Source organism: Eubalaena glacialis, chromosome X (genome assembly GCF_028564815.1).
Source record: "Eubalaena glacialis isolate mEubGla1 chromosome X, mEubGla1.1.hap2.+ XY, whole genome shotgun sequence".
Lineage (NCBI taxonomy): Eukaryota > Metazoa > Chordata > Mammalia > Artiodactyla > Balaenidae > Eubalaena > Eubalaena glacialis.
The window spans coordinates 91,640,593-91,655,223 of NC_083736.1; the positions used below are offsets into that span (position 1 = coordinate 91,640,593).

The following is a 14,631-nucleotide window of genomic DNA, read 5'->3' on the forward strand; positions in this document are numbered from 1 at the left end:
GGAGGAATGAGAAATGCTAGCAGCCTGCTCTTCCCAAATGATACTATGGCCCTTGACTGAAAGCTGGGGGGAGAAGGTGTCCTGTGTTCTTGGCTACATCCACAAGGAATGGAGTTGGAGTTTCTAGGCAGGAGTGAGGGATGGAATGGGTAATGGTTTAAATGTTAAAGACTTTTGCTGTTTTTACCAAGTTTTAGTATATTTTCTTGAATTTTTTTCATTTGCTATATGCCATTAGGTCAATTTATAGAGACTTAAAAGAAAACATATATATATTGATATAGATATAGAATAGATATAGGTATATAGATCTATATATATATTGAGAGGTTTAAATTATGTATAGATATGTATTTATCTATATGTATATTTATCTATCTATCTATCTAATCTGTACCTCTATCTATATATCTATCTATCTAGCTTGTTTCACAGTGAAACAACTATGCTTGTTTCACTGGGTAGCAGGTTATGGAGCTCTTCATGCTGCCATTCCAAAAGTGGAATTATTTATCTTTAAAGAAACAAACTTTTCTTCTTTTTCTTTTTTATTTAAACAATGATTTTATGCTTGATTACAACAGACACATTTATGCAACCAGGGAAGAGGTTGTGGATGACTCATATTTCCAACTGGGGGGAAGACTCCTTTGGTCTTGTAATATCAAGCCAACTGGTGAATATGGCTGTCAATCAGAATCAGACAGAATTTAGCATCTTTATTCTTTCTGTTCCTCTCAAGATGCTTTCAAACAGCAACAGCTTTCTTAATTAAATGATAGAGATCCTCAGGAAGATCAGGATCAAGTCCTTGGGACTTAAGAATTCTCAAGATTTTATTGCCTGTCACAAAACGTACTTGTGCAACACCATGTGAGTCTCTCAGGATCACACCGTTTTGTAAGGAAGTCAGGCCCTTCTTGGCCAGTTTGTAGATCTACTCCTTCACATTGTCAGATGTCAGCTTCAACCAGGTGGGGACACTGTGGCAGTAGGGCAGAGCCTTGTGGGACAGGCCCTTCCCTGAAACGTGCATGTGACCCATGGTGGTGGCAGTCTCTAAAGAAACATACTTTTTAATGTTCAACATGAAAGTCATTGTTCATTAGTATTGAATCTCTGCTTCACCAGGCCAATGATTACTTATCTTGTTTTGCCTATAGTTGTATCACCTCTAAAATTTATATTTCTTAGATGATGCTATTATTTTTGAAGGATAAAAAAATCAAGGTTTATGCTTCTTTATGTAACACAAACACACACAAATGTTTACACCTACACATTATAGTGGCCTTAATAGATATTGATTAATTATTTATTCTGTGTCTATTAATTCCCTGAAATAGTATCAGACATCATGTTTCTTTTGATGAGTTGCTCTGCCACACTCCAACGAACATAATACTTGCCCCCATGACCACAGGAATCTATAAGTTGAACTAGTCACTGAAGCTGGGTCAAATAGAGCTTTATCTTTGGATAATTTCTTTTTCTGTAACTGAGAGTTCCTTTTTTCTCTAGACCATAAGCTGATATGATATGATATGATATGATATAAAACTGAAGTTGCCTCTGGGCACATCTCCATCCATATAAGGGAAGCTTCCATATGGTATGAGAAAATGAGGTCAACACACAGAAAAGTGGTCACTAAGTGAAGAGAAAGAGAAGAAAAGTGGAGAGACAGAGAGAGAAGGAGATAATTAATAATATTGTTTGAGACTCTGAATATTGTTTCTGAGGCCAGATCTAAGCCTGATCTTCCTATAACTTGTTTGAGTTGGCTTTCTCTCACTTGCAGTTGAAAGAGCCTTTATTGATACATCATATGTATATATACATTATAACTGTAAAGACATAAAATGTTGTATATATCTATCTTTGTGTATGCACATACACATCAGTAAAATGTGTATATTAGGAATTATAACAAATCATGAACATTAAGGGCACGACAGAACAAAATTGACAAATTTCTTGAATCTAAATTTTCCTATTGGGTTATACAAGTAATTTCACTGTGTAGAGAAAATCTTTCAAAAATTTTTTTTTCATGTAGTAGATTCACATAGTCAGTCAGTAGAATTTGTTGAGATTACACTTGCATCAGCATTATATTATACTTAAAATAAAAGAGGATCCTATCACAATGGCTTAATAATATTGTAATTTGTCTCTTACACTAAGATGCCCAGCTTTATGCAGTTCGAGAGTGCCATCAGTGACCTACGTTTTTTTTTTTTATCATCTTTAACTTCTACCTTTTCTAATGTGTTGGCTTTTGTCCTTATGTTTATTGTCTTATGGTTACAAAATAACTGCTGAGTCTCTAGGCTTCACATCAATGTTCCAGTCAAGAAGGAAGAAGTGCAAAATGGCAAAAAACAAAACAAAGCAAAAACAAAAACTCAAAGGTGAAGAAGCGATGGGAGAGGTAGATTGAGCATTTAGATATAAAGATTTAAGACCTGATATCAAGGTCTTGGATTTAAGAGTCACTGATGTATGGATAGTAATAAATCTATGGGACTGGATAAGATGATCCATGCAGGGAATGGAGAGTGAAAAGATAAGGCAGGTGACAAAAAAGAATTTCAGATAATTTTACCAGTTAAAACTCGGGGTCCAGATGGCCAATAGACATATGCAAAGATGCTCAAAATTATTATTTATTAAGAAAATGGCATTTAAAACACAATGAGATCACAAACATGTGCACACACACACACACACACACACACCAGAATTGGTAAAATTAGAAAGACTAAAAAGACCAAGTGTTAGCAAGGATGTGGAGCAACTTGAGCATTCATACGTTACTGGTAGAAGTGTATAATGATAAAACCATGTTGGAAATCTGTTTGGAAGAATCTATCAAAGATAAAAATATGTCTATCATACGGCCCACCAGTTCCTTTCTTGGGCAAATATCCATAGGAGTGTTTATGTTCACCAAAACACATATATAGAAAAGAGCCAAGAAATTTAAATACTGTAATGTCCAATAACAATTGAATATATTGCAGTACATTTATACAATGGAATATTAGTTCAATGAATGAACTAATACTACACACAACATGGATGATTTTTACAGACATAATGATGACTGGCAGAAATAAGACATAAAAGAGTACATATGGTGATAGACAGGAGAACAGTGGATAACTCTTGGAAGACATAGATTGAAAGGGGACATGAGGGAGATTATAGGATTTTAGAAATGTTCTATATTTTATTTTATTTATAAATGTTTTATTTATTTTATAAATGTTCTATCTATCTATCTATCTATCTATCCATCCATCTATCCCTTTATATATCCTCACTTTGTTCCCTGAAAAGTCCTAGAAATAATTACAAACCCAGTAACAATGAATATCCCTAGTGCACTCAGATTGTAGACTTGAAATATAATTTTTTATTCAATGTAACCAGAACTTTTTGGGAAAAATGACTGATCCCAGGTATGGGGAAGAAAATGTAGAAGGTGAAGCTGGGACATTCTGAGATACCAGATAGAAAGGAAACTATCAATGATTATTAGGGTCATGTCAAAAGGACTTAGAAGATAACTTGGATAGGCTTCACTGGCCAAAGAAAAGACGATTTAAACTTCAGTAAGGATACATATAGCAAAGATTGAAATCTATGAAGTGTGTTTAATCTCTTGAGTTTCAAATTATATTAAACAGGAAATACTGATTTTTAATCTACTGAGGATGACAGAATTGATTCATTCTCTTGAAAACTGGGTAAATAAGTGGAGGGACTCATGTATTTATACTGATTTTCCTATGTAAACTTTACCAATTGATAACCAAATAGTAGATGAGGGTAAGTATCTCCTTTTAAAATTCTTCCAGTAAAGAAATGAACACAAAATAATTGAATTAGTAAATATCCATTTTTTTTTTACTTCCCAATGAATTAAGAGATTTATGCTTTGTATATCAATCTTTGCTAAAATAAAAAAAGAAAGAGAAAAAAACAGACATTACATGACTCCTGATAAAAGAACACAGTATTGCCTATATTCTTGCTGAAGAGTTTGAACATGAGTCTGATCAAGCCTTGGAGCTAGTTGTCAATTTTCAGGAAATAGAGAGGACAGAAGAATATTTTGGAGTACATCATGTCTGTTCAGTCAATGGAATCCAGATGGTGGGAAAGTCTAAAATTTTAATAGTTCATGTTCTTCAGCAAGTAAATTGTAAGGGAGAGAAAGAAAAGATGAGGGAATATACTGATTGTAAGAGACAAAATATTTCTCATATTTTATCACGTATCACGTATTTTTAAAATTAGCATGGCTAAACTGTAATGTCTAAGAATGCAAACTGGGGTGATAAAACCAAGCAAGTAATAAATTACGATAAAAGTCAGAATGGTGGCCTTTTTGTGAGAGAGGGTAGGGACTGAAATGAAAATAGAGGACATGGAGGGAGCACTTGGGTAACTGAATGAGTTTTATTTCTTGAGCTGGGTGGTGGTTATAGAAGGATGTTTGTTTTATAGTATATATTTGTTTAATGTGATTTTCTTTGTTTCATTTTATTTTAAAGTTAAAAGTCAAAAAATGAACAAAATAATTTAAAAATAAGCATAATAAAAATAAACGTGCAATAAATTCATTTTTCAGAGACAAAAAAAGAATTTTTCAACAGCCATTCCACACTAAAAGAAAAATTAAAGGTAGCTCTTTTGGAAAAAGGAAAAATAATATTAAATAGAAAATGAAAACACAGAATGAAATGTTTAACACTGAGAAGGGAAAATATGTGAATAAGTATAAATGAATACTTACTTGTATCAATAACAGCAATATTATGAGGAATTTAAAATATATGTGGAAAATAACATAATTGAGGGTGGATATAAATTGATTTAAATGTTCTAAGTTTCTGTAAGTATCAAGGAAGTGGTAAAAATAATATTTTTTAAAGTGTGATAAGTAAGGCATATGACTTGTGATCTTTAGGATAATTATTAGAATAGTAAAATAATAAACAACTATAAAATTAATACAAAGGAAATAAATATAAGCCCAACTATATAGAAATGGCATTAAATAAAAAAGTGCAAAATACTCCAAGTAAAAATATTGATTATTAGAATTGATTAAAAAGATAAAATCCAACCATATATTATTTAAAAGATACAAAATTTAAATATAAGGATAGAAAAAATTTAAAAGAAAAATAAATGAAAATCATACACCATGTAAACACTAACCAAAAGTAATCTGGTGTAGCTATACCAGTACAGTAAGTCCCCTACATATGAACCTTCAAGGTGCAAACTTTCAAAGGTATGAACGTGTGTCGTCACATCCAATCATGTAAGTTAGTTCCCATGTCTGGCATACATTGTCACATGTGTGCATCCTCTACAAGTGGTTGTGCTTTTGTGTACTTTATTATACAGTACCATATAGAGTACAGCAGTGTGGTATCTTTATTTCAAACCCAGGATGTCCAGAAGCAAGTGTTAAAAGCAGCAGTGATGTAGCTGGTACTGCTAAGAAGCACCAGGAATTGGAGGCCCAGAGAAAGGATGAGGAGAGATAAGAGGAAGAAGAAGTAACTGAAGAACTGAAGAGATTCACGATGCAGGAAATGGCAAGGGGATTTTCTTTATTTGAGGAGGTATTGTTAGTTTTTGAGGCACAGGACCCATACATAGGATGGTATACAAATGTTGCAGCAGCCGTTCAGAATGCAATCCAGTGCTAACAAATCATCTATGATGAGAAAAAAAGAGCTAAGAGCTACTACCCAGACATTACTGGATCGTTTCTTCAAGAGGGTAGATAGAATTGAATCCAGCAAGGAACCAGAACCTGTGCCATCAACGTCAGGCATGAGTGAAATTGCAACTTGCCCTCCGTCTCCTATTGCTGATGATCCTTCAGCTCTACCATCTCCCACTTACTCTCCCTCCTTCAGTCAGTAACTCTTCTTGCATGTTCACTCAATGCGAGCCCCTGTATGCCAGCTGTTGTACTGTACTACTGTACTTTTCAAGGTATTGTACTATAAGATTAAAAATGTTTTCTTTATTTTTTGTGTTATGTATTATGTGTGTGAAAAATATTATAAACCTATTACAGTACAGTACTATATAGATGATTGTGTTAGTTGGGTACCTAGCCTAACTTTGTTGGACGTACAAACAAATTGGACTTATGGACACACTCTTATGAACTCATTTGTATGTTGTGGATTTACTGTAATGGACATAGTAAATGTTAGAATAAAAGAATTGCTTAGGGATAAAGAGAGGCATTCATAATGGTAAAAGTGTCAGTATAACAAGAAAATGTCATAACTCTAACTCCTCATTTAGCAAACACCATACCCCAGAGTATATAAAGCAAAATTAACAAAAATAAAAATAGATATAGAAAATCCACAATCATAGTAGTAGTCTTTATCACATATATTTCAAATTAGAAAGGCAGGAAAAAGATAATGATATAAAAATTTGAACTACACAATTAATTAATTTGACCTAATTGACATATAGAACACTGTGCCTGACAATGACAGAACTCAGTTCTTTTCATGTGTATAGAAAATATTTATTAACATGGACCACACACTGGTTCATAAAGAAAGTCTCGATATATTTCAAAGTATCAAATCACTCAGATTTTATTTTCTGGCTATAATTGAATTAAGCTAAAACTCAATAAGAAGGCAATAATTATACAAAATCCCATCGTCAGGAAATTGGGCAATTTATTTCTAAATAATCCATGGGTAAAAGCAGAAATCAAGACAGAAGTTATAAAATGTTTTGGAAGAAATTATAATAATATGGTATGACAAAAGAAAACGTGAGAGTGGCAGCTAAGTCATGTGCTTAGAGAAAAATTTATTACCCAGAGTGCATTTATTAGAAAAGAAGAAAGACTGAGAATACATGATTTAGGCTTTTATCTCAAGAACCTAGAAAAAAAATCAGACACAAGAAAGGAAGAAGGAAGGAAAAAGTAAAGATAAAGTAGGAATTAATGAATTAGAAAGCAGATAAAAAATAGAGAAAAATCAGTGAAATCAAATATTGGTTCTTTAAATGCATTAATAGAAATGATAAATCTCTAGAAATACTATTCAGGAAAATAAAAGGGAGAGAGAACAAGGACATCATTACAGATTTTACAGACATTTCAAGGTAATGAGAGGTTACTAGAACTACTTTATGTAGGTGCCATTAACAGTTTGCATGAAATTGAATATTCCTCAGAAAACATAAGCTACCAAAGCTGATAGAGGGTATTGAAAATCTTTATACTGTGCTTTATTTTAAAGAGTGTGGTTTTGTTGTTAAAAGTTTCCATATGCACCTGCACATACACACGTGCACACACACATTTAGGCTCACGTGGCTTTACTAATGAATTCTTCAAAATATTTAGGAAATAAAGAGCATCAATTTTGTACAAACACTTCCAGAAAATGCAAGAAGGAGAACTTCCTCAATGTGTTGGTTAAGGACAGTATAACCTCAATTCTATATTCTAACATGAGCATGGAAGGAAAGGAAAATTACAGATCAGTCTTCTCATTTACATAGATGTCAAAATAAGATATTAGCAATTGAAATCATTGACATATTAAAAGAATAATACATTATATTTCACTGAACCTTATTTTAGTTATGTAAGAGTGCTTTAGTATTAGAAAACCGGTTATATTAACAGGAAAAAAAAAAAAACGTGCACAATTCATTTGATCATCTTTGACAAATGCAAACAAAACATTTGATAAAATTCAACAACATGATAAAATTCCAAGTAAATTAAGAATAGAAGGAAAAGAGGCTCCTTCAAGATGGCAGAGGAGTAAGACATGGAGATCACCTTCCGCCCAACAAATACATCAAAACTACATCTAAAAGTGGAACAACTGCTACAGAACACCTACTGAACGCTGGCAGAAGACCTCAGACTTCCCAAAAGGGTCTTGGTACTCTGGCCGGGTGTCAGGCCTGACGCTCTGAGGTGGGAGAGCGGAGTTCAGGACATTGGTCCACCAGAGACCTCCTGGACCCACGTAATATCAATTGGCGAGAGCTCTCCCAGAGTTTTCCATCTCAACGCTAACACCCAACTTCACTCAACAACCAGCAAGCTACAGGGCTGGACATCCCATGCCAAACAACTAGCAAGACAGGAACACAACCTCACCCATTAACAGAGAGGCTGCCTAAAATCATAAAAAGGTCACAGAGACCACAAAACACACCTCCCAAGGCGGTCCTTCCCAACAGAAAGACAAGATACAGCCTCATCCACCAGAACACAGGCACCAGTCCCCTCCACCAGAAAGCCTACACAACCCACTGAACCAACCTTACCCACTGGGAACAGACACCAAAAACAACAGGAACTATGAACCTGCAGACTGCAAAATGGAGATACCAACACAGTAAGTTAAGCAAAATGAGAAGGCATAGAAATACACAGCAGATGAAGGAGCAAGGTAAAAACACACCAGACCAAACATATGAAGAAGAAATAGGCAGTCTACCTGAAAAAGAATTCAGAGCAATGATAGTAAAGATGATCTAAACTCTTGGAAATAGAATGGAGAAAATAAAAGAAACGTTTAACAAGGACCTAGAAGAACTAAAGAGCAAACAAACCATGATGAACAACACAATAAATGAAATTAACAATTCTCTAGAAGGAATCAGTAGTAGAATAACTGAGGCAGAAGAACGGATAAGTGACCTGGAAGATAAAACAGTGGAAATAACAACCACAGAGCAGAATAAAGAAAAAAGAATGAAAAGAATTGAGGAAAGTCTCAGAGACCACTGGGACAATATTAAACGCACCAACATTTGAACTATAGGGATCCCAGAAGAAGAAAAGAAAAAAAAAGGGTTTGAGAAAATATTTGAAGAGATTATAGATGAAAACTTCCCTAAATTGGGAAAGGAAATAGTCATTCAAGTCCAGGAAGCACAGAGAGTCCCATACAGGATAAATCCAAGGAGAAACACGCCAAGACACATGTTAATCAAACTATCAAAAATTAAATGCAAACAAAAAATATTAAAAGCAGCAAGGGAAAAACAACAAATAACACACAAAAGAATCCTCATAAGGTTAACAGCTGATCTTTCAGCAGAAACTGTTCAAGCCAGAGGGCGTGGCAGGACATATTTAAAGTGATGAAAGGGAAAAACCTACAACCAAGATTACGCTACCCAGCAAGGATCTCACTCAGATTCGAGAGAGAAATTAAAAACTTTACAGATAAGCAAAAGCTAAGAGAATTCAGCACCACCAAACCAGCTCTAAAGAAAATTCTAAAGGAACTTCACTAGCCAGGAAACACAAGAGAAGGAAAAGGTCTACAATAACAAACCCAAAACAATTAAGAAAATGGTAATAGGAGCATACATATTGATAACTACATTAAATGTAAATGGATTAAATGCTCCAACCAAAAGACATAGACTGGCTGAATGGATACAAAAACAAGACCTGTATATATGCTATCTACAGGAGACCCACTTCAGACCTAGGGACACATACAGACTGAAAGTGAGGGGATGGAAAAAGATGTTCCATGGAAATGGAAATCAAAGGAAAGCTGGAGCAGCAATTCTCATACCAGAAAAAATAGACTTTAAAATAAAGACTATTACAAGAGACAAAGAAGGACACTACATAATGATCAAGGGATCAATCCAAGAAGAATATATAGCAATTGTAAATATTTATGCACCCAACATAGGAGCACCTCAATACATAAGGCAAATGCTAACAGCCATAAACGGGGAAATTGACAGTAACACAAACATAGTAGGGGACTTTAACACCCCACTTTCACCAATGGACAGATCATCCAAAATGAAAATAAATAAGGAAACACAAGCTTTAAATGATGCATTAAACAAGATGGACTTAATTGATATTTTTAGGACATTCCACCCAAAAACAACAGAATACACTTTCTTCTCAAGTGCTTATGGAACATTCTCTAGGATAGATCATATCTTAGGTCACAAATGAAGCCTTGATAAATTTAAGAAAATTGAAATCATATCAAGTATCTTTTCCGACCACAATGCTATGAGACTAGATATAAATTACAGGGAAAAAATCTATAAAAAATACAAACACATGGAAGCTAAACAATACACTACTTAATAACCAAGAGATCACTGCAGAAATCAAAGAGGAAATCAATAAATACCTAGAAACAAATGACAATGAAAACACGACGACCCCAAACCTATGGGATGCAGCAAAAGCAGTTCTAAGAGAGAAGTTTATAGCAATACAATCCTACCTCAAAAAACAAGAAACATCTCAAATAAACAACCTAACCTTACACCTAAAGCAATTAGAGAAAGAAGAAAGAAAAATCCCAGAAAGTTAGAAAAAGAGAGAAATCATAAAGATCAGAACATAAATAAATGAAAAAGAAATGAAGGAAATGATAGCAAAGATCAATAAAAGTAAAAGCTGGTTCTTTGAAAAGATAAAGAAAATTGATAAACCAATAGCCAGCCTCATCAAGAAAAAAAGGGAGAATACTAAAATCAGTAGAATTAGAAATGAATAAGGAGAAGTAACAACTGACACTACAGAAATACAAAGGATCATGAGAGATTACTACAAGCAACTATATGCCAATAAAATGGACAACCTGGAAGAAATGGATGGATTCTTAGAAAAGCACAACCTTCCGAGACTGAACCAGGAAGAAATAGAAAATATAAACAGACCAATCACAAGCACTGAAACTGAACCTGTGATTAGAAAACTTCCAACAAACAAAAGCCCAGGACCAGATGAATTCACAGGCAAATTCTATCAAACATTTAGAGAAGAGCTAACACCTATCCTTCTCAAACTCTTCCAAAATACAGTAAAGAGAGGAACACTCTGTAACACATTCTACAAGGCCACCATCACCCTGATACCAAAAACAGACAAAGATGTCACAAAGAAAGGAAACTGCAGGCCAATATCACTGATGAACATAGATGCAAAAATCCTCAACATAGATGCAAAAATCCTCAACAAAATACTAGCAAACAGAATCCAACAGCACATTAAAAGGGTCATACACCATGAGCAAGTGGGGTTTATCTGAGGAATGCAAGGATTCTTCAATATATGCAAATCAATTAATGTGATACACCATATTAACAAATTGAAGGAGAAAAAACATATGATCATCTCAATAGGTGCAGGTAAAGCTTTTGACAAAATTCAACACCCATTTATTATAAAAACCCTCCAGAAAGTAGGCATCAAGGGAACTTACCTCAAAATAATAAAGGCTATATATGACAAACCCACAGCCAATATTGTCCTCAATGGAGAAAAACTGAAACCATTTCCTCTAAGATCAGGAAGAAGACAAGGTTTTCCACTCTCACCATTATTATTCAACATAGTTTTGGAAGTTTTAGCCACAGCAATCAGAGACGAAAAAGAAATAAAAGGAATCCAAATCAGAAAAGAATAAGTAAATCTGTCACTGTTTGCAGATGACATGATACTATGCATGGAGAATCCTAAAGATGCTAACAGAAAATTACTAAAGCTAATCAATGAATTTGGTAAATTGACAGGATACAAAATTAATGCACAGAGATCTCTTGCATTCCTATACACTAATGATGAAAAATCTGAAAGTGAAATTAAGGAAATAATCCCATTTACCATTGCAACATAAAGAATAAAATATCTAGGAATAAACCTACCTAGGGAGAAAAAAGGCCTGTATGAAAATTATAAGACACTGATGAAAGAAAGTAAAGATGATACAAACAGATGGAGAGATATACCATATTCTTGGATTGGAAGAATCAACATTGTGAAAATGACTATACTACCCAAAGGAGTCTACAGATTCAATGCAATCCCTATCAAACTACCCCTGGCATTTTTCCCAGAAATAGAACAAACAATTTCACAATTAGTATGGAAACACAAAAGACCCCGAATAGCAAAAGCAATCTTGAGAAAGAATAATGGAGCTGGAGGAATCAGGCTCCCTGACTTGAGATTATGCTACAAAGCTACAGTAAACAAGACAGTATGGTACTGGCACAAAAATAGAAATATAGATCAATGAAACAGGATTGAAAGCCCAGAGATAAACCCATGCACATATGGTCACCTTATTTTTGATTAAGGAGGCAAGAACATACAATGTAGAAAAAACAGCCTCTTCAATAGGTGGTGCTGGGAAAACTGGACAACTACATATAAAAGAGTGAAATTAGAACATTCCTATACACAAAAATAAACTCAAAATGCATTAAAGACTTAAATGCAAGGCCAGACACTATAAAACTCTTAGAGGAAAACATAGGCAGAACACTCTGTGACATAAATCACCGCAAGATCCATTTTGACCCCCCTCTTAGAGAAATGGAAATAAAAACAAATATAAACAAGTAGGATGTAATGAAACTTCAAAGCTTTTGCACGGCAAAGGAAACCATAAACAAGACGAAAAGACAGCCCTCAGAATGGGAGAAAATATTTGCAAATGAAGCAACTGACAATGGATTAATCTCCAAAATATACAAGCAGCACATGCAGCTCAATATCAAAAAAACAAAAAACCCAATCCAAAAATGGGCAGAAGACCTAAATAGGCATTTCTCCAAAGAAGATATACAGGTTGCCAACAAACACATGAAAGGATGCTCAACATCACTAATCATTAGAGAAATGCAAATCAAAGCCACAATGAGGTATCACCTCACACCCGTAAGAATGACCATCATCAAAAAATATACAAACAGTAAATGCTGGAGAGGGTGTGGAGAGAAGGGAACCCTCTTGCACTGTTGGTGGGAATGTAAATTGATACAGCCACTATGGAGAACAGTATGGAGGTCCCTCAGAAAACTAAAAAGAGAACTACCATACGGCCCAGCAATCGCACTACTGGACATATACCCTGAGAAAACCATAATTCAAAACGAGTCATGTACCACAATATTCATTGCAGCTCTATTTACAATAGCCAGGACATGGAAGCAACCTATGTGTCCATCAACAGATGAATGGATAAAGAAGATGTGGCACATATATACAATGGAATATTACTCAGCCATAAAAAGAAACGAAATTGAGTTACTTGTAGTGAGTTGCATGGATTTAGAGACTGTCATACAGAGCGAAGTAAGTCAGAAAGAGTAAAACAAATACCGTATGTTAACACATATATATGGAATCTAAAAAAAAAAAAAAAAATGATTCTGAAGAACCTAGGGGCAGAACAAGAATAAAGACACAGACATAGCGAATGGACTTGAGGACCCGGGGTGGGGGGGAAGGTAAGCTGGGACAAAGCGACAGAGTGACATGGACATATATACACTATGAAATGTAAAATAGATAGCTAGTGGGAAGCATGCGCATAGCACAGGGAGATCAGCTTGGTGCTTTGTGTCCACCTAGACAGGTGGTATAGGGAGGGTGGGAGGGAGACGCCAGAGGGAGGATATATGGGGATGTATGTATATGTATAGCTGATTCACTTTGTTATACAGCAGAAACTAACACACCATTGTAAAACAATTATACTCCAATAAAGATGTTAAAAAAATATATTAAAAAAATAATAAAAGGAAACTTTCTTAATGTGATAAAGACATGTTTTAGTTAGCTACTGCTGCCATAGCAAATTACCACGATTTTTGCAGCTTAAAGCAACACAAATTCATTATCTCACATATTCTGTGATCATAAATTTGGGTGGACTTGGCTGAAATTAAGGCATTGTCATGGCTGTATTCCTTACTGGAGGCTCTGGGAAATAATCTGCTTTTGACCTTATTCGGGTTTTTTGGAGAATTCACTTGTGCAATAGTAATAAACTTTTTCCTTGCAAACTATCATCTGGAGGCTATCCTTACCTCCTAGAGGCCTCTGTGTAGTCCCTGTAATTGGCTCCAGTATAATGGTGTGGTAAATCCTTCTCATGATTTTACTCTCTCTGAGTTCCTCCGCAACATATTTCCTGCTTCCTCTTCCACCTTATTTTTCTAACTCTAGGTAGAGAAAGTATGCTGCTATTAAGGGCTCATGTGATTATATTTGGCCAACCTGGATAATCTCCCTATTTAAGACCTGTAGTCTTAATTACATCTGCAAAATCCCTTTGCCATATAATCCAATATATTCACAAATTTAAGAGATAGGGCACAGATATCTTTGGGGGAACATACTGATCACCATAAGGCATCTATTGATACAAAAACTTTATAGTGCATAAGATACTCAATCAGGAAATATTGGAAACTTTTCTACTGAACTCAGGAATGAAACAAAACTGGCCACTATCACCAATTTTATTCAATACTGTGCTATAGGAGCCAATCTAAGGAGGAAAGAAAAATAAAAGGTGTAAGGTTTGGAAAGCAAATAATAAAACTCTAATTACTTGTAGGTGACATAATTATGTACCTAGAAAATTCAAAACTGACTATGTACCAGCATCATACAAATTGAAACACATTTCTTAAAAAAGTAGCATCCAACTATGCTTGTGTGAATGTAAAATGGTGCAGGCATTGTGGAAAGCAGTTTGGTGGTTCCTCAAAAAATTAAACATAGAATTACTTTATGATCCAGCA

The 14,631-nt window shown here is 34.6% G+C and overlaps 1 pseudogene; it reads right to left on the reverse strand.

Moving 5' to 3' along the window:
• Window positions 1-590: 590 nt before the first annotated feature.
• LOC133082298 (small ribosomal subunit protein uS15-like) lies at window positions 591-1,045 on the reverse strand (annotated as a pseudogene).
• Window positions 1,046-14,631: the final 13,586 nt, after the last annotated feature.